We start from the raw sequence: 24,062 nt of genomic DNA, 5'->3' as shown, positions 1-24,062 counted from the left end.
AATCCCACCCCACGGTTCTCCAAACTCCGTAAGCTTCTCATTCTACTTGGTAACATGCTTTCATTCTTGAGTCCTCCAACCTCCTTCCCCTCAGAATAGTCTATCGGACACACCATTTGTTGTTCCCCTTGATTCTATTTTTAGAATGGCTTCCCTTTGGGCAGGGCCATGAGAGCAGCTGCAAGAGTTGATGTCTGTCCTTCTGTGACTCCAAAACCTTACAAGTGAGGGAACACCAGTGCCCTCCCGGAGCCGCTCTGAATGCAGCTCTAGGAGGCTGAGCCCTGCTGGCTGAGGGACGGAGGGTCCCCTCTCCCGAACCAGCTCGTGCTGGATTGGGCGACAGTCACAACAGATATGTAGGTGTAACAAAGGAAGAGGGCTCATTTATAGCAGTCAATATTGAAAATGACTTCTTCAGGATATGTCATCAGATAGTATTAACGGCTTCACAGGAGTAAAGAATATATTTATGCCTGGTGCTAGGTTGTAATCAAGGAGGATTCAAATACATGTTCTGCTTTTAAGGAGTTAACACACTGGGGCACAGTGGCTAGCGATGAACTTTTTATGCGACGCCTAGTATTTTGCATGCCCACTCTCTGCTCTCTCTACTAAGCAACGGAGCCTGCTTTAGCCCACCTTCCCAACCAGCCTGCAAAAACAAGCGAGGACACAGATGCAAGCGGTTACCAGTATGTTAAGTGACATTTCCAAAGGTGAAGTTTTATTTCTTGTGTCCAAGTCATAGACTATATAAACCAATTTTAAATACCAGTTAGATGGAAACTCAGGGGAAAGAAGGGCATGTGCTCCAGTTGCTGGGTGTTCGGTAACCCAACCGGCTCCTCTCTCCCTCCCGCAGCCTCCCCCCCCCGCCGTGCCTCTGTGGTCTCCCCAGAGGATCTGAGACCATTCGGGCACTTCCCTCAGGTGGCCAAGACCAGCAGTGTCAGCGTGAGTTTCTGAGATGAGGGACAGGAGAAAAGGGCCAGTCTGGAGTCAGAAAGGCAGGTAGTCCCTGAAACTTGCTTCATAAGAGGTAAACTATTTGGCCCCACCTCAAAGTCCATGGTAAGCTATTTTTACCCTGGCTGCCTTAAAGGAAACTTATGTCTTCCCAGAGAATAACTCAGGCATGGGGAATCTGGCCCACATAATGTGACTCAAATTATATTCAAATACTTTCTAGTCATGAATGGCTTTAGGACAGAGAGCTGTCAAGTGATGGGCCTGTCCATATGGCTCCTCGCTGCGGGTGGTAATGTTTTAAATCGCATAAGCTTAAGAAAGAAAACAGAGGCAGAGACCCTGCCGCCAGTCCTTGGTATCCTCCAAAGCACACGGCAGTGCCAGGACACGTAGTGCAAATTTAATACATCACTGCATCTCGGCTGAGTTTATCAAGTCATAAACATTAATTATCGCGGTGCGTCCTGATGATAAGAGGGGAATCAAAGATACCAGCATGGAGGATGTGTTCTATTTTCCCGGCTGGCAGAGAGTGAAAATTTCCATTTATATCTCCCTTCATACTTTCCCCTCCGCCAGCGCCTGCCACCTGCTCTGGAGCATCATCATTCACGTGGGTTACCCAGCGAGCCTTGTCAGGCAGCGTTTTTTCATGAACTATAAGTAGCAAGGATTCAAAAGAGAGGTTGGAGGCGAACTTACCCCCGGCCCCTTCCCGGCCCGCAGTGCTGTAAGGGAGCACCCCGGGAAGGGCTTGTTAGACGGCGCTGTGCACGCGCGTGGCCCACAGGAGCTCGCGGCGCTCAGTCAGCCAGCGTATGGTCCTCGCTCGCCAGCCAGAGCCACGCACGCCCTTCACGGGGTGTGTATTGAGCAGCCTCTGTGGGCAAGGAATGGGGGGGGGCACAGGATAAGCAAAACACAGACATTTCGCCACAGAACTGAGGAAACAACATGGGAAATAAAACATGCAATTATAACACAGGCAAGAAGTGATAAGGCGCAGAAAGAAAGATGCACATGCGGTGATATGGGGGTTCTTGCAAGAGGCTGATTTCCTGTGCGTGGGAGTCGGGGGTGGGGAGGTGTCTTGAGGGCATCTGAGCCAGTCCTTGAGCAAAAGGTAGCGCTGAGTCAGGTACAGCCAGGACCTGGCAGGGAGCAGCAGGGCAGAGGCGCAAGGCAGGGAATTGCAAGGGCATGTTCAGGAAACAGGGAGGGATCTGGTTTCATGGGCACGAGGGTAGATCAAGATGAAAAGGAGGAGATAAGGCTCACATGCCTGTCCCATCAGGAACTCTGTTAAATTACAGGCTATAAGTAGAAACTTCCTCCCTGGGCAAGTTTTTGCGCACAGCAGTGACATCAGGACTGTGTTTGAAGAAGCCTAAACCAGTGTGTGACCTCTTGGGAGTCAGGTGTGTGAACTGATTGCAGGGTGCTCCCCATATGGAAACCAGAGGGCAAGGGTGCCTACTGATGTCTTTTGGGGCAAAGGACAGGGTGGAGAAGCGTAGAGCGACACCAGACGGAGCGCCTAGAAGATGTCCAGCACAGCAGATAGCGCAGCCTGATTTGACAGGTGAACAAACTGAGACGATGCTGTGTAAGTTCGTGTAAGCTGTCAAGTGCTCAAGCCAGATTTGAACCCAGGTCCATCTGACTCCATGGATGTATCTACTCTAGGGTGAGGGTTGGTAGCCCTAGTTCTTGACAACATTCCAAAAAGCATGGAACCCCATTAATTAATTAATTTATTTATTTATTATAATTTTTAAAAATATGTCTTTATTGATTTCAGAGACAGAAAGGGAGAGGAAGAGAGAGAGAGAAACATCAATGATGAGTCATTGATCGGCTGTCTCTTGCATGCCCCCTGCTGGGGATCGAGCCCGCAACCCCAGGCACGTGCCCTGACTGGGAATTGGACCGCAATCTCCTGGTTCAGAGGTCAATGCTCAGCCGCTGAGCCATGCCGGCCTGGCATGGAATTCCATTCAAATCACTTTTTAAAAGTCATATTTGTAGACCTGGAGGCTTATAATCTATCTGCCAGTGGCACTGTGTCATATGAGGCTGGAAAACTGAGCCATATCTTTTGCTGGCATAAGCAGCATAGTGTCCAAGCTGCCATGTTGCAAAATCACATAACTTGAAACAGTTGCCTTGGACAGACAGTGATTTGTGACTCTCACACAGCACCTAAAATAGCGAGATCCACTGAGACGTGTAGTTTGGATTAATTTATTTTACAAAAATTGTACATCCTTAACAGATGGCCTTATCATTTTTGGCATCAACTAACATATTGACCAAACTAAGAATGTTTTATTTGTAGTGAGAAGTGAGCCCATCAGGCCACAGCTCCCCAAGAAAACCAATGATTCGGCTTTGCCTTTCCACAAGCATTAAATTATGTGATTCTTTAGAAGTGAAGAGACTGTGCCATCCCCACCCCCGAAAAAATTGTGAAGAGAAGATACTTTGTTATGGGCCTGGGCAGAAAAAACACAGCTATTCAAATAAATAATGATTTGCATACTCAGAAAGAAAAATTAAGAGGAACTCCTTCAGGAATAGAAGTAACAACCTCCCATTTGTGAAATTCTCTTTCGTGCAGTCTAAATAACACTGTCTTAGTGCCCTCTCTGGTCATTCCTTTAGCCAAATTTCTGAGAATTAGAACTGCTGTGTCAAAGGGTATTAGGAGAAGGCCTGTAATACACTCTGCCTACTTGTCCTCTAAAAGGCGTTCCCCAGCATGATAGAAGAACCGTGGTTTCCCTTACTCTCACCCACGTGTCTTTTTAATTTTACCACTGAAAAGTATGTCCAAATTCTGCTTAGTCTGTTTTTTCTTTTTTTACTCCTTGAGTTTGTGTTGAACAAAATCTAGCGCCACCTACTTCTCTGATTTCATTTCAGCTCTCACCACGCTCTCAGGTCCAGCTACCCGGTCTCCTTGTGTTTCCCGTGTCTCCGACCATCCCACCTGCACATGCTCTTCCCTCTTCCTGGAACCTTTCTCCCCAGGCTCTGCCTGGTGGACTCATACTGGCCTTTCAGCTCTCTGTTTAAACATCTCTTTCTCAGGAATACAAGCTCTGGCCCCTAACTAGATCAGACGCCCATGAAGTTCCCTTCCAAGCACCTCTTTCTGCTGAAGTTTAATCGACCTTGCATTCACTTGTTAAGGTTATATCTCCACGGCTAAATTGTAGCTCCGTAAACTCATGAATTTGTTGTTGTTATTTATTGTATTCTTAGCCTAAAGGTGCCTAGGACACGCTAGATACCCAACAAATAATATTTGAATAAGTAAATTAATAAATATTAAGAAATAAATAGAACTTGCCTTCAGGTTGCTATTGATGCAGAAAGAAAAAAATGTTGGTAATTCAATGTAATAAATACGCCCTAATCCCTGCCAGAAAGGTGACTCCCAAGGATCTTACACTTTGGTGCCAGGAGATGCCAGTAGTGGACAGTGCAGGCAGGAAACTTGCTCCTACCAACAGGCCGCCTACAGCTGTCCAAACACCAGCCACACCAAGGGCCTCCAGCCTGGGACAGGAACAGCAGCCACCATGCCCATACACCCATTGCACCTCCCAATCCCAGGTGCCACAGGGTGCATGTGCCTGATCCCCACTCTCCCTGGGCCTGAGCCCAGGTCCCTGGGCAGGGTGGGAAAGGCTGAACAGCCTAGGCACTGGGGCTCTAGAGAACAGCAGGAGAGTACACTCAGCAGGGGGGTCCCCTGGTGAACCCAGGCTCCAAGGACCCTGGAACATGCTTCATTGTCCCATTAGGCTTCATTTACAAAACAGAAATTCAATGATAAAATGATTCAGACTTGCAAGACAACAACTGCAGAACATTAAACCCCAAGTATGGGGCCCTGCTGAGAGCAGGTCCTCCACAACTGTGCAGGTTGCACGCCTGTGAAGCTGGCCCCAGCAGAGGTGAGATATCTAAGAGATTAGAATGATAAGATGAGGTGTTACATTGTTGTGTACGTGGGTGTCTTGTGGGAGGCATAAAGGAGAGGGAAGACTCAATGTATAATGATGCCGTTAACCCAGAGAGGGAATGCAGATTGGAAGAGGTGTGTTTCTAGTGTGACTCCTTCACAGTCTGCATTCTCCACCTACCTATTCCCCTAGGAGAACTGCATTGTCAATGGACGGTTGACTTTGGAAAAAAAAAAAGGAGCTTCCTGTACAATATGCAAGACTTGAGCATGTGAAAAAATACTGTGGAAATCTCTTGGCCCAGACTGATAATTGAGTCAAAGAAAAATTAAACTATTCTTTAGCTTATAACTAAAATTAAAAATTTGGAGAATTTTCTAATACTTTTATAAAGAAAGACAAAAGTGTTGAGCTCTGTAATTTCCTTCTTACTCCCAAATATTCGATAGGTATGCATTCTGTTCTGATGTTGGGTTCATACTCTAAGTAATGAGTTGGCTGGAAATAAAATTCCTGTCAAAATATTAAACATAAAAGTGTTAGTTCACGATTTAAGGCAAATATTTTCTGAAGCTTTCTGTGTTTTCAAAATAGGTGTCCAAAAGATGAAAATTAAAGTGCCATTTATTCATTAATTTGTTCAACAAATATTTACACTGAGAGCCTGTGGTGTGCTAAGCTGGAAGCGCAGAGGACAAGTAAAACAGGTTGTTCTAGAAGAACATTCTAGTGGTGGGAGACCTCCCAAAAAAAAGTGAATAAAAACATGGTAATTTCTGGCTGAACGTTCCTTGCCCTAGGCCTGAAATCAGCCATCTCGCCAACGAACATTTTGGTAGGAAATGGTATTTAGAATTTAAAGTCCTATTGCTAATGGAGTGTCACTGCTCCCAGGGTCTCAGTAAACAGAACTCTACCTAGTTATCGTCACTCACACACACACACACACACACACACACACACACACACACACACACACAGTGAATTTACACCAATAACACCAATTCCATTTTTAAAAAACCACAGGATTCATTCAGTTTTCCTCCCTTTCGGTATATATAGCTCCCCTCACTGACAGTGGCGCCCGTTACTCCTGATATCTTTACTTATCTAATCAACTCTGGGGGTTATCATTTTAAGATTCTTCAGATAGGCAGATACAAAGTCATCCGTTGAGCTTGCTTGGCTCACTTTGAAATGGCAAAATCCTCAGCTATACTTCAAACATTTTCAGCTGCCATTTGGAGACATCTCTGCTCATTTCCAAATCAGCACAGGTGGAAGCCCAGGCTTGTGTCCCAAGTTCACTCCACCATCGGTCACTTGAGTGACCGCAGGTACATTGGAAAGTCATCTACTTTTTACAGCTTGAGTGACTCACAAAAGCTTCCTCACACCCTAGATCCCACCCCCCCAACACCCCCAAAATGACAGCTGTTATACCAGAGTAATAAGGTATCAGGAAAATGCTTTTTCCTGTTGTAAGGGATTCTGCTAAGGCTTAAAGAAGAGGGGAAAAGGCACTGCCGCATCCAGCAGCTGGAGCCAGCCACCTGCCCATGGGGTTGAAGGGGAAGCACCAATTCCAGAACCAGCAATTCTGCTCCCCTACTCCCCACTCCTACCCCCAGGCGTTAGAATAAGGTGACCAAGTGGGACAAGGGAAGATGGTCTCTTCTCAAACTCTGGACAGGAAGGGAGTCTTGCCTCTCTTTTCCTCTGTTTGAAAAGATCTGCCCCAGACTGAGCAAGGAAAAGGAGAATTGAGAGAGATAGAAGGGCTCAGAGGGGGCAGTGGGGGAGCACCCTATACACCCACCACTTGGCATCAATATCCCCTGAAGGGAGGGGAACATGGAAGGGCTCTGGGACTGATTGTCCTTCTGGTAGACCTCCCAGGAGACAGCGCCCTCTCTGCCTGGTATACTCCTGTCCACAGGTTCCTTCTTGTCATTCGTTGCTCCTTCCAAATGTCTTCTCCTCAGAGAGACCTTTGTCCTCTGGATCTCATGCTCCCGAACAAGAATATTCATTCATTTGGGGGGGGGGGGGTGGATAGAGGGTCAGAAAGAGTCCCTAGGTGTTCCTTTTATTACCATGGACGTAGTCCTCAATAACCTCAGTTCTGAGGCCTAGAAAACATAATTAGAATATGGGGCTTCCTCCAGGATGTCTGGGAAGTAGGAGGGTAAGAGAGTGACTAGGATAAAGGAAGTACTTAATGATATTTCAATTAGATGGCTCAAATACTTTGAATATTAAAGAAAGTGGAGAGGATTACTAGACAAATCACAGATAAGGACATCCCCATTCCCACTGCCACTGGTTTTGTATATGGGAATAGGCAAGTGATATTTTCTTATAAAGAACTTTTCTTATTACCAAGAAATTGACATCACCTTACCAGGATAAAATACTTCTTGAAGCTTGCTATTTTGTTTAAACAAGTGAAACATCTAGTACTTTTTTGTCTGACTCTTTAAGAGCACTCTAGGGTTAAAATTTGCATTTTGAAGGTAAGCTTTTCAGGCCCAACTTCCAGGTGACAACAGCCTTGTGCTACTGTAATTTTAATGTTTGGCATTAATTTGAAAGTCAGATAAATCCTACCAAAAAAGACCTTTTCCGTAAACTTTTTCATCTCTCAACCATATACATACAACTCTATGTACATATTTATATTTTTAATATCATGTCACTGCCTTCATGTTCTTGCTGCATTCCTCACATGCCAGTTACATTCATTGCATGGTTTCTATGGACAATTTGAAATGGTTTGGATATCACTTAAATTGTTTTGAGTTGGAGGCAGGAAAGCAAGCCATGCTCAGTATGTAAAAATCATGTGTGTGTGTGTAAGAGTTTTATATATTATGTATTTGCCGAAATAGATTATGTATGTGCAAATATGAATTTGAAAATTATGCATATCAACATGTCCAAACGTGAACCTTTCAAACGGACTTTGTGATAGGGGTCAATGTGATGTTTACCTTATATAATGCCTGATCTTCAAGTAAGACACACTAGTTTTGGGGTATTTTTTTTTAATTTATTAACTCCCCCCCCATATATTCTTTTGTGTAGACTATAAAGTAATTATCAATGCTTATACAAAAAGCAGTAGTTAGTTGCATGTGATATTTAGAAGAAATAATTAGAGTTAAGACTATTGTGTGTGCCTACTTAAGTTTTTCAATAATTGGTTTCTTGGTTTGGCCGTTCTTACTACATGTTAATTCAGAATTTAGGTTTTATTTTAAGTGACAATTTGTTGGGTGGACTATTATTTTTATGCTGGTATTTAGATTTTAGTTGTAATTCAAGGGAGGCCAAAAGAAGATTTGGACAATATATACATAACTAATTAACTTAAAATATATTTCAAATCTACCGTACTCTTTAAGAGCATTCTGAAGCTCATTGCAGATGAATGGGGAAAATGGGAAATATCATACTTTTCCTTAGATGCATGGCAGCCATGCAAGCATTTGCAAACAATGCAAATGACTAGCTTGTCTGACATTCCACAAATTTGATGCCAGGAAGCAATCACTTTCAATCACAGACCTGATTAAATTCTATCCCACCTCGTGCTTCCTTATTCTTTTGTTCCATTTTCTTTTTCTATGTAACGCCGAGCACCATCTGGTACATGATTTGTATTTACTACTTATTGTCTATCTGTCCCCCGCACGCTCCCCAGGAAAGCAGATACTTTTGCCTGTCTTGTTCATGGCTTCTTCTGCTCCTGGGATGGTGGCTGGCATGTAGCACTGGAGACAACCAATAAATAGTTGTTGAATTCATGAGAGAAAGAATGAACATGGGCTTTATCATCAGAGATAGATTCAAAACCAACTTACCACACTTACTGGTTGTGACCTGAAATAATTCTTATTTTTGAGTGAGAAACAGGTTGTTGTTTTTAATCTTTCTGATCATAAACAAAAACACATGTTCAGTATGAAATATTCAGATAATATTTAAAAATATAGAAAATGGTAAAAAATAATAATAATCCCAACTCCCAAAGTTGTTAACATTTTTAGTATATAGCCTCTAACCTCTGACCTTAGTTTCCATGCATGAGGAATTGCGAGTATAGGAACCATTTTGCAGAACTATTGTGGAGATTAGAGATGATGTGTGGAAAATGTCTGTCCCTAGGTGCTATTACTTACCTAGATGGAATACAAACATGTGCTCACCTCCAGACACATAGGAAATATTTTATAATTTTAAGACATTTTCAAAAAATGTAACTCCAACTTCAGAGGTTTATAGGAATTAATATTGTGGAACAACAGCCACCATCGGAGATCCTATCCTAAGAGATAACATCTAATGCTGCTGGTAATATTGAGGTATATTAAGCTATCACTTTAAAGTGTATGTATGTGCCAGGGTTTGCATTAAGCATTGTTTTCAGGTATCTTTTCATTTGAGTCTCACGATAACAATGGTGTGCAGTAGGTACTATTATTATCCCCATTTTACAGATGAGGAAACTGAGGCTTAAAGAGATGAGGCAGTAATTTGTCCAGGTCATAGGGCTTGAAAGTAAGGACACCAGAATATAAACCCTGGATCTGACTCCAGAGTCCTCACTCATAGAGCAATGTGTTACAGAAGAGTGGCAGTCTACATGCATTCTAGAAGGATGCAAAATAGGATTAATGGCCAGAGGATTGAAGCATCTAGATTGTGATCAATTGGCATGAGCATTCTGTTTTATTCTGCTATACATTTGCAACAGGATTAATTAGTCAGCTGGCTTTCCAATTAAATCCTGATTACCACGAGGTAAGCTCATGGAAATACCATTCCTCAGACTCCAAAGTTCAGTTTCAGACCCTGCATTCATAGTGACTTTATATAAGGTATAGGTCCCCACTGTGGCCAAGACAAAACAGCTGCCCTGTCTCAGCTGCAGTGTCAGTGGTATTGATGGCTTCCCATATTGTCTAGCTGGTTTTTGTTGTCTGAGTGAAAGCAAGAAAAATGATTGGAAAATGTGTAGCTATGGTCAAAAATGTTCTTATGCAGTGATTAGAACTGAATCCCTGACATGTCAATTGCCCCTTAGTAGTCTAACGGGAGGATCCTTTGGCACGAAGAGGTCATATTGATGACCAGTCCGGTTAGAAGCTGGAGCATCTGAGGAGAACTCCTCTGCCTCCCAATCCCTAGCGCACTGTCGCCCTCGGGCCCTTGGACTTGCATCCTATTGCCTCCTGCTTCACCAAGACCCTAGAATCCTTATTTCTGACATCATTCCAGGGCCTGCCTTCACTTCTTCATGGCTCTCTTTGCTTGCATGCTTGCTATTAGTGTTCTTGACCTTAGGCTACATCTCGTTCTACATAAACACAGAAATTTGACTCTCTCTCTCTCTCTCTCTCTCTGTGTGTGTGTGTGTGTGTGTGTGTGTGTGTGTGTGTGACATAGCACACCCACAAGGAAGAAATATAGCTGAAAGAAATAAAAGAACTTTGGCATCAGACTGACTTGGACTGTAATTCAAGCCCCACATGGACTAGCCATGCAGGCTTGACTAGCCTTGAAAAACAATTTTTTCCCCTCGCAATGCTTATTGGGACTAAGTGAAATGATAGTGAGCAAGGGCCTAAGGCAGTGCTGGGAAGAACGTTTCAGGCTCTCAGTAATCTTAGCCTTTTTTCACGGAGCTGCCTGCATGCTTTTCTAGACCAGGGGTCAGCGACTGATTTCAGTGAAGGACTAGAGAGTAAACAGATATTTTCTGTGCAGATTCTGCCACAACCACTCACTCATCCCAGGAAAGCTCATTAGCTATGTAAATGTGGACCAGGGTTGTATGTGGCTGTTACATTCCAAATCATATTGCAGCCCAATACTAGAATAACTGTAATTCAGCCACTAAGAAGGTCTCTAAATCCTTCTGTCTCTCCTCTAAGTCCTATGTACAAATGTAAATTAAGCAGTTCCTTTGTGCCTTTTTCTGCTTTTACCTTAAAGGAGAATTTACAATGGCTCTGGAATGGCATCAACTTTCCTCAGATCTGTCCAGCTTTACAGTTTAGGACTGAATTGCTGATATTTAATAGTTTTCTACCACTCACAGAATGACTCTCTTTTGTTGCAACATTGGGGGGAAAAACCTACTCTAGGCATATTTTAGTTATGAATTCAAACTGGCCAGGAAAACAATCAGAGAAAGGAAAGGCTGTCTGCATGCCTTATAAAACGTAAACAAGCTTTACAAAGAAAGTAGCCATCACAGTGGCGTGGAACTTGGCTTTTCACCTCATTCAAGGCCCTTCTAGGTGCTGGGAACCAAGCAGTGAACAAAATAAAGTTCCTTTCTCATGAGGCTTGCTTTAATAAGAAACTGACTAGTAAATAAATAAAATATGAAATGTCAGAGAGGAACAAGTACAATGGAAAACTATTAAGTGGAATAAGGGAAATAGGAAGTGTCACGGGGCAGTACCTTCCTTGGGCTCAGACAAGAGAGGCCCTGGGCCCCCACTTTAAAAGGTCCCCAGTTTTCCTCCAGCCATGGCCCTTTCCCAAGGGGTTGAGAATCTGGGGATCAAGGGGTCATGCCCACCTGTAACTCACGTGTTCACATGTGTGTGTGTATGAAACCCTGCTGAACCTTTTAAATACTTAGAAGTGTGGGCCTCCATTCACACTCTTGCCCCAGCCCCTCGCATGATCGGGTCATGTCTGGCCAAGGGTAGGGTGGGGATTCCTATTGATGTGAGCAGGCCGAGAAAGTCCTCTTTGTGAAGGAGCAGGAGTAGACAGAATCAAGAGCACTCCTTTTGGGCAGCAAAATGAACAAGTGAGTTGATCAGATTTAAAGTAACACAAAAGAAAAAGCAAATCGGCCCACCCAAACTCAACCACATACACGCGGGTTCAACCGAGAGCCACATGAGAAATTTTTTTTAATGATTTTGGAAATCTCAGTTATGTGGATTGTGATCCAGTCAGCCTTTTAAATGGAATTATAAACTCCTTGCAGCCCCCACATCACCTGTGCTGCAGAGTGATCCCAGGGAGGCCTGAAACGGAACGGCTGAGTGTGCATGAGGTCAGCAGCTATGTGTGGTGCGAGGGACAGAGGGCTTCCTTACGCTGGACTATGATCGGGTGGCATAAATGCCAGCAGGCCAGGCTGGCAGCGAAAGAAGGGGCTGAACTGAACTCAGTCATCTCAGGAAGAGAAGTTACATTAGCATTTCTGCCCGTTAGTGAGACTTGTCTTTCCATAAGTTCTATAAAACTGCAGAAATTGTGACAGCTTTGGGCATTCAGAGGGAGAGAGAGAGAAAAGATCAGCCTGTATATGTACAACTGGCTATATGACAGAGGAGACATTTCAAATCCCAATTATTTGTTGAATAATAATGCCTGTTCAATAAATAGTGCTGAGAATGGTGTTTGGAAATAAAAGAAACAACGTAAGAGCTTTACTTCAAGTCAGAAATAAAATATATACTTTGCATATGGAGTGATGATCAGAGAGATTAATGAATGATAAATCTGTGCAAGTAGTAGGTGGAAAACCAGGGTTGTTTTTATAATCTTGGGGTGAGAAAGTCTTTCTTAAGTAAGAAGTAAAACTCAGAAGTCATGGACAAATATTGACAGGCTTGACTCTATAAAAACTGGAAACTTCTGTAAAACAAATTGAAAAATGAACAGTAGTGCTGGGAGGAAAATATTTGTAGCATATATAGTAGACAAAAATTAATGTAAAAGGATTAGCAACCAAAAATGGCAAAAGATATAGACAGGATGGATAATTAGGAGAATTATCCAATTCATGAAAGGAGGAATACTTGTCTGATATCGAGGTCAGTCATCCTGTCATTCATCATGACATGCAAAGTAAAACATCAGTAAGAGCCATTTTTCATTTGTCTGACTGGTGAATACTGAAGAGATTGACAGTTCCCAGTAGTTGCAAGGTGGTGGGAGAAAGAGGCATTTTTATACGTGATGGTAAGAGAGTAATTAATTTAGTGAGCCTTTTGGAGGGTGATTTGGGAATAGCTATTTAAATAGCCCAGCAACCCCACATCTAGAAGTCTATTCTACAGAATTGCTTGTGCACATACCCATGGAATGTGCACAGAACATTATCAGTAAAACTGAAAAATTAGAGTTTACCTAATGTCTCCCTATGAGGGATCAGTGAGATAAATTATGGTTTAGCCATGCCATGGAGTACAGTGCAGTGTCAAGAAGAACAAAGTAGACCTGTATGTACTGACCACGAAAGAAGTTCTTGATACATCACTGAGTTAGAAAATTGTTGCATAAGTGTGTGCAGGGACAGCTTGATTTTATTTTTCAAAAATTCTTCATAATATGTAAAGAATGGAAGATTGTTACCTTTTATTTTATAAATATATTATTTTAAAAATTACTCTTGTCTTTTTAAAACATTTGTTTTATCCTAAGTATTCAAAACTAAATATCTCTGTATCAGTCCACTTTTCAACTTTCCTGCCTTCACTGGGGTCCAGGCTACCCACCATCTCTCCTCTGTTTATAAAAGATCCCTGGAGAGCTTTTAGAAATAGTGATGCCTGAGCTCCATCTCAGAACAAGTCAGCATCTCAGGGGTAGGTGGTCTGCAGACCAGCAGCATCAACAGCATCTGAGAGCTAATTAGAAATGCAGAACTTCAGCCCCACCCCAAACCTATTCCATCCAAATATGCATTAAATTACATATTTTAACTAAATATTATGTAAATATGATAATCCCCCAGGTGGCTGATTTGCACATTAGAGATTGAGAAGCATGGACCGGTTCACTTATTGACCTAGAGTAAATTAACCTCTGTAAACCACTTCGCTCAACTGTGAAATGGGGAGGGGGTAAATATCTGTGAAAGCTAACTGAGCTTATGTGTGTGAAGTGTCCAGTGTCCCGCCTGGCACATAGTAGTTTCTCAGTAAGTGGTAGCTTTCTGTACCTCAAAAGTGGAGGCTCACTCGATTGACTTCCACTTACCAACCCACCAGAGAATCCTGTGCTCTCCGTTCTCGCTGAGTAATGTACGGACCGATGCTTGGGTTTCTTAAAGGTTCAAGGTTGTAGCTACTCTCCAGCTCACCCATGGGCTTCTGCTCCCACAAGTTCAACAGCGTATTTACCAAGAGGCAGCTGGGTGTGTTACCAAATCTGTTTATTCCAGTAGTACTTGTACTTGTTACAGAATGACATAATTTAATTAAATAGTATGTAAATCGATGAAATATGAGCACAAAAAGAAAGTTGTTTCTATGAAACTCTACATTGAATGCTCTCAAAAGGTGCAATAAATGCAAATTTCTAAAAGTGGGTGTGGATGAGACAACTGTAAAACACAAGAAAAAAAGAAATCATATACGTTTATAACTACATCCAGGTTGTTTTGTAAGTTTCTTAAAATTTTTGCTCCAATGTAAGGAAACCAAAATTGGAACTCACCATTGATATTTTGTGAGTTTAAGAAAGATCCTGTTCTCATACAGAAGGTCTTGGCTCTACATCAAAAGATTGGGGATGAGTGTACATTTCTATGTTTCAAGTCAAAATAAAAGGGTTCAGGTATGGCTAGGCATTTCTTTTACAGATTTCCCATGTGGTCTGGTTACCAAAAGCTTGGCGTTCAATGGGTACAAAGAGAAACCTCACTCTCTTCTCTCCAACCTCTCCTCCTTTGCACCCATTGAATGGGCTGATTCTTTCCCTGTCCCTATGTGAAATCGCACACAGTTCTCCCAGTCACTCTTAGTGTTAAATGTCCTAAAGTCACCTTGGGCTTAAGGAAGTCTTGTTTTAGTAATTAAAATATTCAGTGTAGTATAATAAACAAATTCCAAATGTTTTCCCTTCCCTGAGCTGAGGCCTGATTCAAACCAAGGAGCCTGGGGTGGAGTGTTGGGAGTCAGAGACACAGGGGCAGTTAGAGGAGGCTGGGCATCTTTCCTCTTCCAACACCTTCCCTCGCTAGCTACCTTCCAACCTCCCCAGGGTTGGGCCCAAGGCAAGCAGGTTAGGACAAAGGGCACAGTCTTGCATGGATGGTTCCTTTGTGATCTGGTGTTGCTGTTCACTGGACTTGGTGGGTGTTCAGGGTTGGCTCTCTCATGAGATACTTTTCCCCTTTGAGAATTCCCACTTCAAGCTCCATTGGTCAAGGGTGGTAATTCCTCTGCCTATCTGCTTTTACTGCCAATGCTCAATCCTCAGGTTTCCAGTTTGAGCAAACCTCTAGAAGGCCTTTGGTGGGTGTGGGATCCTTATTAAGAAGGGTCCAGGTCAGATCCCTGACATGAACCCATACAACCAACCAGAAAAACTCTCAATTCCCTGTGCCGTTGTTGGTGGAAATACAGCTTGCTCCCAGTGCTATTGCAAAACTGCAGCTCCGGCCACAGTAGCTTGCCTCTTCGAGAGTCAGACACCTAGGTTCTCCAAGTACAGTTGTGCAGATTGTAAACATTGTTATAGATGTGAATGGCAACCTCTAGAGTTATGTTGTGCAAAACCTGAACAGCCATGCTCAGAGTTCAGACACTAGTCCACTGACTTCCAGAGGACTCAAATCAAGCTCATCAAGTGATCCCCTCAAAGCCTTTCTCACTTGGGTTGAGGAGGGAGGAAGTGCACTTCTCCACCAACTAAAATAAAGGTGAGAAATGTCACAGCTCTCCAAGAACTTTCTCCATAAGAGTCCTGTCTCTTTGCTCTCTAGCCTTCTTTGCAACCATCTTAAATTACTTCTGAGAGTCACAAAAGCAGGTGTTAGGCCACCTGATTTATACAAGACACTTTGGAATGCGAGTTTATGTTTTGTTCTTATACCTCCCTCTGAATGAGACAGAAACTGCTCTTGTTACACCTTGAAGTGACTTTTCAAATTAATTGACTAACTGTGGACCCAGTTACTACTGTACATGGGAACGCTATGTGTAGGAGATGAGCCATCAGAAGAAAGTCAGCCATGCAGAGATATTTCATGGAAATGCTATTTTCCATGAACACAGTAGAGATTATCCTTGAAACATCTGTCAGAACAAATCTGGGTAGATGGATAAGACAGCCAGGCTGGGGTTCCTATTAGTGTAAAGATTGACTCTGAATGTCTGTATTCACTCAAATTATGTTATCATGTCTGTTAAAACCTGGTTTGGCAAACCTCAAAAAGACATAAGAATGGAAGAGTCTTAGCTTTTCTTACTGCTCTATATTTAGAACAATTGTTTAAGAGGTGTCAGGCCAAATGTTTACTAATTTGTGTCATGCAACAGCTTTGCACTCTATCAAAGGGTCATTGCCCTTAAACCACCTAGAATGTGGCAAGAGCCATTTTTAATTTTATGACTCCTTTCCATTCTCTTGCTCAAGTCATCTCATTGCTGATTGGAATCTGTGTCTCTCTAACTTATAAGCCTACCTCTTGAGGAGATTCAGTACCATAATTAGAAAATGCTTTTGATAAGATAAAAAACAAACAGTAGCTTCTTTATGCAGAGAAGGGGGAAAAAGATGATATATTACCTGCTCAACTATTATTTTTGCAAATCCCACACTGGAGAAAACTTTGACTCTTCTTCAGCTCTTCTAGTCTTGGAGATTACCTAGTTGATTTCCTTAGAGGTTTCACACTGATTGTTGATTAAAAAAATAAATATATAAAGTTACCAGCACCATTGAATTTTTTTAAAGAAGTCAGTTTTACTCTGCCCTTTAAATGACACTGAGTCACACATCGCACTTAGCTGCAAGAGAGGCTGAGAAATAGAAATTATATTCTAGGTGGCAGCATGCCTAGCTAAAAATTGGGTAGTGTTACTACTAAGGGAAAGAAGGAAAACAGATGTTAAGGGAGGTAAGTAGCAACCTCTGCTACAATCCAGTTTCTCTCTCCTTATCCAAACTCCCAGATTTTCCAAATCCAGAGGGTTTTATCACTCATAAAGGTATCATTCCTACAAACTGGATGAGAAAATGAGAAATTCCAAAGTCTCCATCACTATCATGGCTTTGGCCGGAGCCATATGTCATACTGGAGCACATCCTGATGACGCACTGCTCTAGAATGCCTTTGCTGGGCCCATGAGGAGGTTGTTCTCCAGGCCCACACTCCCAGGCTCAGCAACATTCCCCAAGGCTGAGCACCACACTAGCATGGCTGGGTCCTGGTGGGTGTCACCCCTAATCCCACCCTTCTCCAGGGCCGGCCTTCCCCTTGTGACCTCAGGCCAGCAACCAGGCCACTTCTTCCTGCTGAGTTCCTCTTGGGTCCCTGTTGTACTGTTTGGTGAGCTTTTTATGTCAGTGTTAGCACTGCAAGAAGAAAATTTCCTTCAAGCCCTTATAATTGCAGTGAGACTATGTGACCATTAGGTGGATAACAAAGCCTCATTAATGACCCCCGAGGTCCCAAGATACTGGAGAGTAGGAATTGCAAATTCTCCTGTTTAGAAATAACAGAAATAACTTGTGCAATTTAAAGCCATCTTACGACAACATATAATTGATCCCAACTTGCATAAACACAAGCTACTTTGGTTTCAAGGTTTTATGATTTGCAGGCCTTTTTTAAAAATGTTTTTTATTGATTTTAGAGAGAGAGGGAGGAGTAGGGAGAGAGAGATAGAAACATCGATGAGAGAGAAACATCCATAAGCTGCCTCCTGCACACCCCCACTGGGGATCAAGCCCACAACCAGGGCAGGTGCCCTGACTGGGAATTGAACCAGTGACCTCTTGGGGCATGGGATGGCCTCAATCCACTTAGCCACACTGTCTGGGCCGCAGGCCTTCTTTAAAAAAGAAAGTAAAAGGAGCAGGAATAAAAAATGATTGCTAAAACTCTAAAAAAACAAAAACAAAAAACTGAGCATGTATTTCCTTTCAGCTTCTATAAATTTTCCACAATGATAATAGCTCTTGGTTATGATGAGGCAAAGGAGAAATATTTTAATGCAGTTGAAGCTCAGACAAATAGCTGGGTGGGTGACAAGGGAAAGTGTGGCAAGCAACAGAACAGGACCATCGCTTATCTAGGGCAATGAAGGAAAGTGAATTTTTAGTCTTTCAATTAACTTTTTAAGGTAATTTGATAATGCAACTAATGAGAAAGATGAGAAACTAATCTTTGGGGTCTTGTTTAATTTTGTTTCAGTCTTGTTTAAGTTAGTGTCATTAATGCAAGCAAATGGGTCATTCCTAGAGTGACAAATTTTCTTGAGCACTATCCACGTACCAGGCACCATGTGCATATAGAAATTTTTTTAATGGACACTACAAGGACCTTGTTTTCCAGGATCTCACAGGCAGAGAGGAGAAAGCCACATTATTCTGCATTAAGTACCATGAGAGACTGTTATACCCATGGCATTATAGGAAAATGGGCACCTAACAGTCTGGGAGGTGGGTGGGACAAGGGGAGGCGGGAGGTCAGGACAGAAGTCTATGAGAAGCAGGTAATTGATGGAGAAGATACACCACTAAAAACTTGTCAATAAAGAAACGTACAGCATTTTGCCAGGCCTGGCGTGGCTCAGCGGTTGAGCATCAACCTAGGATCCAGGAGATCGCTGTCAGATTCCTGGTCAGGACACATGCCCTGGTTGAGGGCTCGATCTCCAGTTAGGGGCATGCAGGAGGCAGCCGATCAATGACTCTCATCACTGATGTTTCTATCTCTCTCTCCCTCTCTCTGAAATCAATAAAAATATATTTTTTTTAAAAAAAGAAACTTACAGCATTTTAACTCAGTATGGTCACATAAGCCAGTCTACCTTTTATTAAGCCAACCACTTTGCCAGGAAATCAAGTTCTCCACATAATAGGCTTCTACATGTTAGGAGACTTGACCCTTCAGTGGTGCCACAGCAAATGAGAGTGAATCCTCAGCTTTCACATGTGAATTGTTCTTATTTGATACCTGTCAGCAACCCCCAGTGACTATCCACATCCATTGGAGAACCATGCTCTGTGTTTTGAAAACTATGTCATACTTTTAGAAGTGCTTGCAATGAGCATGCTTTCTCCTTTACAAGTGTGTCTTATCCAAAACAGTACTGCCACCTTTAAAATGTCACAGTAGAGCATGTGGCTTGCAAGTGTCTTCTTACGTCAAGAACCTCTTAACTATATGGAGCACAGCCCAAGCACAACTAGTGTTTCTAGATGCTATTGACATAGGCTGTCTGAATTCACTGAATTAACTGCAGTTTCCATAAAGGTTTTTACTTCATTGATTGATTTCATTGTTTATTTTACAAAAGTAAGAGTTGGGTGCTTTGGGGTTGGTCTTATCGCAGTCAGTGTTTCCTGCTTAAAATCTTTGTGTTTGAATAATAAAACATATTGCTTTGTTTCACCTTGAAAAGGCAATGCTTCCAGCCTCTTATCTGAAAATTCTTGGCATGAGGACTCTTCTAGCTCTGCCTATCCCATTTGTTTTGTGGAGTCACTAACAGCTCCTCTTTCAGACAAAGATTACTACTCCCACAGTAAAGGTGGAAACAGCATTTGTTGTTCCCTATGACTGATCCCTGAGCCAGTCCTTCTGAGTGAAGACAAATAGATTAATGCTGGTGTGACCCAGATGTGTCAGCTGAGGTCTCCAAGCCTTTTTGATATTTAAAGAAAATTGGCTTGACCTTCTTAAGTCACAGCCATTGGGAAGTTCCATGCCCTCACCAGGATTTCAGGGAATTGCCCAGGGCCTTAGGTCATATCTGTCACCTTCGACTTCAAGTTATTGTTCTATTGAACTCTCTGTCATAGCCCATCTTCAAAGCTCTACTGTCATCTCTACTCTGTCAACCTGGGTGACTTCATTGATTTCTACTCAAAACACCTATGCAGGGCATTCATGTACAGCAGACTTGACTGAAACCTTTGTGCCATGGAGAGGATTTACAGCGCAGAAATGCAAACAGGTGAAAACAGATCCTTCAGCCACCCTGCCATCAGAAATTCTTCACTAGCCTCTCTTTTCCAGACTACAGCTTTGTGTCATGTAGTGCAGCCCCCGTCTCTCTCAAGAATCCCACCATCTCTATGCTTCCCTGTTTTCCAGGCTGCCTCCTCCCAGCTTCTCTCCCTCAGTTCCCCTCATTTTATTATGCAGAAGAGCTGAGCTCCTGAGCTAGTCAGCTTAGTAATTAAAAAGAAAGGAACCTATTGAAAGGATATTGGCAGCTCACAGAATCATTGCTGGATGGCCAAAGAAACACTGCAGAAAAAGGAGAGGAGTGAATGAAATGCACCTATAATTTTCAGTTGATTAGCACGCCTGGAGAATCCATACCATGAAATGAAAAGAACCCTTTGAGACCAAAGAGAAACAGTCATACTGAGAATACTTTATAAAATTCCCTTGCATGAACAATACATTCATTTAACAACTTTCTAAATTGACTAATCAATTAATTAACCAATTATTGAGCACTACTACGTGCCAAAGACTGTGTTGTTGATTAGGACTACAACTATGAACAAGTCAGACACAGTCACTCCCTTCATGCAGTTGAAGTAGTTTAGAGCACAGACTCTGGAGCCTGACAATATGGGTACAAACTTCAGCTCCATCCCTTACCTGCATGTGCCCTAGAATAAGTTAAAACTTCTTTAATTTTCTTATCTATAAAACCAGAATCCTATCTGATAAAGCTATTATGAGGATTTTATGAAAAGCTCATAGAATAGTACTGTATTAGTTACCTACTGCTGCATAATTTAGCAGCTTAAAACAACATACATTTATTATCTCATGTTTTCTATGGATGAGGGATCCAAACAGATTTACTAGGTCGTCTGCTTTAGGGCCTTTCATGAGTCCGCAATCAAGATGCTGGCCAGGGCTGACATCTCATCTGAAGGCTCATCTAAGGAAGGACCCACTTGCAAGTTCATGCAGTGGTGGTTGGCAGGATTCAGGTCATTGGGGGATTTTGAACTAAGGGCTTCATTATCTAGCTGGCTGTTCCTTGCCTGGGCATCTCCAGCATAGCACTGGACTTCATCAAAGCCAGCAAGGGAGAAAATCTGCTATTAATATGGAAGTCAGGATCTTTTGTAATCTAACCCAGAAATCACATCCCCTAAACTCTGAGGTATTCTATTGTTGAGGAACAAGTTACTAAATGTGAGGAGATTATATAAGACTATGAATCCCAGGAGGCAGAGATCATTTAGGGTCATCTTAGAAGCTACTTACCACAGGGACCTGGTACAGAATAAATACCAATACATTCTGTCTTTTTAAATTTATGTCACTCATTGTCCAATGTGGAGTTGTTGAACTGTGACGTGGAAGGGGAAATAGAAGGCACTGTGGAAGCACAGAACCTGGGATGTAAATTCAAGCAAGGACTTCTTGAGTAAGTGATATGCAAGCTAAGATGCAAAGGATGAGTTAGGAATCATTAAGCAAAATGAGGAAAAAGATCACTCGGGCAGTTGGAAGAGCAAGTATGAAGGCCTTAAGGCAGGGCAGAGAGCGTGGTGTATTGAAGCACTTGGAGAGAGCTGGTTTTGCTAGAGCATGAAGAGACTGTAGATGTAGACAAGGATCAGGTGGCTGAAAGTCACTGTAAGCCAGAGAAGGATTTGGGATCTTATCCTGAGGAAATGCAAAGCTGTTGGATTTTCTGTAGGGAAGTTACATGGTCATATTTGAAAATATCCCTTTGGTTACACTGTGTGAAAAATGGACTGCAGGGAAGCAAGAGTGGACACAGGAAGACCATTTAGGAGGATTTTGCACTGGTCCAGGTGAGAGGCAGTGATCCCTTGGACCAGAATGATAGCAGTGAGAGAGAAATTACAGATATAATAATAGGATGTGGTGATTAAGCAGATGTGGAAATGGCCAGGAAGAGGAAAATGATGATCTCAGATTTACCCTTGAAGGAACTAGGTGAGTGCTTGCTTGCTTACTATTAAAGAGACTATTGTAGGAGGAATATATTTTGGGGGAAGGGATGACTTTATTCTTGGAAATAATGAGCTTAAGGTGCCTGCGAGACATTTAAGATTGCATGAGCTCATCTACCAGATGCAGTTTTGAGGGTAGAAGAGAGCCTAGGACAGCTCCAAAGTATTTTAATCTTCAAGAGTTGGGTAGAAGACCTTCCACTAAGAAAGGAAGATGAGAAGAAACAACCAGAGCATTTGGAGAAAAACAAAAATCAATGGGAAAAGAGCATTTTTGGTAGGAGCAATTGGTCAGCTGTGCAGAATACTTCTGAAAGGTCAATCACTGGCAAAGGTCCAAAAAACCCTAGTGACTCCAAGTTATTTATGACTTTGGCCAACTCACTTTGGTAGAAGGGCAAACAGGGAAGCCTGGTTGGATTGAATCGAGGGGGAAGTGGGAAGCAACGGGATAAAGGCAGCAGGTGTTAATACATGTGATGCATCTGAGAAGTTTGCCTGTGAAGAAGTGGAGAGAAACATGGCATTAACTGGAGGGGAAGGACTGCCGACTAAACCGAAAGCTTTGTTTGTTGCATTTGTTTTAAATAGGAGAATTTTGAGTACCATTAGTGGTGGAAGTTGGCTGGCAGATATGGAGGGGTAGGTACAGGTGAGTGGGGAGAACTGATAAAGCAAGGTTTCTGAACAGGTGGTTGTGTCTCTAATCAAAAGCACTAGTAGAGTCCCACCCACATGGCTCAGTGCTTGAGCATCGATATGTGATCCAGGAAATCTCAGCTCGATCCCCAGCAGTCGGTGTGCAGGAGGCAGGTGATCAATGACTTTCTCATCATTGATGTTTCTATCTCTCTCTTCCTCTCCCTTCTTCTCTCTGAAATCAATAAAAATGTATATATTTTAAAAAGCACTAGTAGAAGGGCTAGGTTTAGAAGTAGGGCTGTTCCATTTTAATAAGGCAAAGAAGGAAAGATTGGGGACTTCTTCTAGGTAGATTTGAAGATTTGGTGTTGGAATATTGAGTGTATCCTGATGGAATGGCTTCTATTGCCTTTTGTTTTTTGGGTTTGTCTTTTTTGTTAACCCTCACCCAAGGAGATTTTTTCTATTGCTTTTAGAGAGAGTGGATGGGAGGTGGGAGGGAGAGAGAGAGAGGAAACATTGATGTGAAAAGGACACATTGATTGGTTGCTTCCTGCACTCACCCCTACAGGGGCTGGGGATCAAACCTGAAACCCAGGTATGTGCCCTTGCCCTTGCCCTTGCCCTTTACCAGGAATAAAACCCAAGACCCTTCAGTGGGCAGGTCAATGCTCTAACCACAGAGCCATGCTGGCCAGGGCTTCTATTGCTTTTTTAACAAACGCTTTCCCTTCAAGTGTTTAGTAGCCAAGCACTAAACCCTTGCTACTCCAAATGTGGTCTCTAGACCAAAAATATCAGCATTACCTGTGAGTTTATTAGAAAGGCAGATCTTGGGCTCCCCTCCTGACACACTTCATCAGAATAAATCTTTAACAAGGTCCCCCAGTAATTCTGTGTACATTGAAGTTTGAGAACCAGCATTCTAATTGACTTCCTATTGGTAGTATGAACCAAGAAACTGCTAAATTACCAGATCTATAATCTACAGCAGATAGGTATATTTTGAGGACCATGGGTTATTGTCCCACTGTTATTTCAGCTATAAAAGCTTTTTGAAAAGACAATTGTCACCCTGGCTGGTGTGGCTCAATGGTTAGACTGTTGTCCTGTGTACCAGAGGATCGTGGGTTCAATTTCTGGTCAAGGGCATGTCCCTGGGTTGCAGGTCAAGGTGTGGGCTCGTGTATGAGGTAACCAATTGATGTGACATTGATGTTTCTCTCTCTGCCCCCCTCCTCCCTCCCTTCCATTCTCTAAAATAAGTGGAAAAGATATCATAAATACTGATATAAGGCTGATTTTTATCATAGTAAGAATAGAGGTGAATGCCCCGGACCTTTCCTGGAGCCAAGGAGGTGGAAACAAGAAGGATCGCTTGGGAGTCACCCTTTAATAGCTTTACGTAAACCACAGAATTAGGAACTCCTCTGATTTACTTCTGACACATTCTGGGCTGGAGATCTATGGATGGAAGCAAAGAATTTTTAAAAATACACAACAAAAATAGTTTTCTGTACTAAA

This window comes from Miniopterus schreibersii (assembly GCF_964146895.1).
Source record: "Miniopterus schreibersii genome assembly, chromosome: 6".
Taxonomy (NCBI): domain Eukaryota; kingdom Metazoa; phylum Chordata; class Mammalia; order Chiroptera; family Miniopteridae; genus Miniopterus; species Miniopterus schreibersii.
Note: the sequence above shows the minus strand (reverse complement) of the source record.